This window comes from Vombatus ursinus, unplaced genomic scaffold (genome assembly GCF_900497805.2).
Source record: "Vombatus ursinus unplaced genomic scaffold, bare-nosed wombat genome assembly UNPS02014772.1, whole genome shotgun sequence".
Classification (NCBI taxonomy): Eukaryota; Metazoa; Chordata; class Mammalia; order Diprotodontia; family Vombatidae; genus Vombatus; species Vombatus ursinus.
The window spans coordinates 31,109,180-31,111,468 of NW_020954550.1; positions in this window are offsets into that span (position 1 = coordinate 31,109,180).

Genomic DNA, 2,289 nt, shown 5'->3' on the forward strand with positions numbered 1-2,289 from the left:
AAGGTTGTGAGGGATTGTCTGATGTTGGCTACGTGCCACGTGGAGGTTGTGGCAAGATGGGGCAGAGACAAGATATTAGTAAGTAACCGGAGCTCACGCTCCCGAGGCAGGGGGCTGTGCCATGTGGAGTTGTGGTGAACTGGGATAGGAACTGGATACGGGGAAGTAACCAGAGCATGTGCTCCTGAGGCAGGGGGCTGTGCCACGTGGGAGTGGGACGGCAGAGAATGAGCTTCCTTTGTCACGTCCTCTCCCTAGGTGCAGCGCTAACCCCAGACGTCTCCTTCCTGTATCCGGGCCTAGCCTCCTGTGTCACGTCCTCTCTCTTGGTGCAGTGCCAACCCCAGACATCCCCTTCCGGTATCTGATCCTACAATCAATGACTAGTAGGTGGGCTGAGGAGGAGGGGCTAGGAAGGTATATAGGGGCAGTAGGGGTTAGAGCTTGCTCTCTCTTGCTACTGCTCTCTTGCTCTGGCTTTCCTGCTTGGCCTTGCTGTGATGGCCTCTGAATAAAGCTCGAGTGTTTGCACCTCCTGATCAGCTCGTCTCTGTGTTTATCCGGGTGGGCACCGAAGACTGGTAAGTATGACCCTGGCAGCCTGCTCCTTATAGGAGGAGAGTGCACGGCGTGACCGGCACAAAAGGTGACTTCGATTAGACTTTATTGAAGACAACTTTATATGACTGTTCTGCCCCGTACACTATTGCTTCATTTCCGTCGAAGTAGGTGTGGTAGTTTCTGGCCTGGAAATCTATCTAGTAGGCTGCTTTGGGCCCTTGAGCTGTCAGGACATGACAACTGGGCTTGCCATATTGCTGTTTTCTCCCAAAGGAGGGCACAATCATCATTGGGGTCTTTGGTTTCAGCAGTCTGTCAATGAGCAATCGGAGCTATGAAGAAGGGGAGTCAAGAAAATAAATGCAGATACACAGAATGAGTTAAAGGTGAGGGTAAAAGAGGAAGAGGGACACAAGCAACTGGGAGAGTTGGGCCTGGATATACAGAAGAGGCAGCTCTTTTGAATCACCATCTCTCATCCAGACTGTCCTCAGCCTGTCTCCATGCTTTCCTCAGTTCTGAAGGGATCAGTGTTTATACCAGTTCCTATAAGTTTATTTCCAGGAGTATAATCCCCAGTCTCCAACCAATCCCTGCAAGCTAGCATTTTTTCCAAAGCAATGACCTAGGCTACCTCAAGCCCTCTCAGCCCATTTTAGGAAGCCAGACACCTGGTCTCACATTACTTATGCTGAATGGGTGTTGCCTCAGTCAAACTGCTGGGAAAGACCTTAGCTTAAAAAGGCCAAGGGCTCCCACAGCATCCAGGGCCATCTCCAGTCATCCTGATCTATATGTGGCCACTGGACCCAGTAACTCTAGAGGAGAAAGTGAGGCTGGTGACTTTGCACAGCCTGGCCTCACTTAAATAACCTGAGGTCATGGTCCTCTTTGAGAACAAAGGACAAACAACAATAACAAAATCCAAAGATAGAAACACCAGAGGTTCAGTCACCAAAGCAGACTTTATTTAATAGTCAGCTAACATGGAGAAATCATAGCTCTGTGCTCTTGCTTTCAGTGACTTGGGTTTCCTGTCAGAGGCCCCCAGATGAGTCCATGAAGATGCCAGATTCAAAGTCTACCAAACAGGGAAGGACAAGAGCCTTTCTGTGGTTCACCTTCCCTTCCTGTTTCTGGTCCTATTCTTCTTGAGTTGGGTCATGGAGTCAGTCCTGGTTGCTGGCATTCAGACTCCTGCTCAGAGAAGGCTGGAGTCCCACCAGGGAGCGCCCACCCTTCAAATTCAAAAAACTTTCCTGGACCCCTAGTCCATTTCATCAAAACCACTATCCTCCCCCCCCCCCCCCCCCTCCCCCTCCTCCTCCTCCCCCTTTTCCTCTTCCTCCTTCTCCCCCTCCCCCTCTTCTTGTTCCTCCTCCTCCTCCTCAGAGAGGTGCTCTTTACTGCACCTGAAGTAGTAGCTGAGCCAAAAGCAAAAGAGGGAGAGGCGATCCCAACAGGACACTTCTGCGTCAGGATTACAGAATCGGAACGTACTAGGGCACAATCTCAGAACACCACAGGGGCAGTACATAAGAGTTCCAAGGCAGAAGCTCTCTTGATCACAGCAATTCTCCATGTTCCTTAGGCAGAGAGGTCTTCTAAAACGAGTCTGATAGCCACTGTTTTCTGACTTACCTCTTCTTGCCTCTTCTCTACTATAAGCTGAGGGCAGAAGTGGTACACTTTTACTAGCCCCTCCAAGGGAAGGAAAGCTTCAGGCCT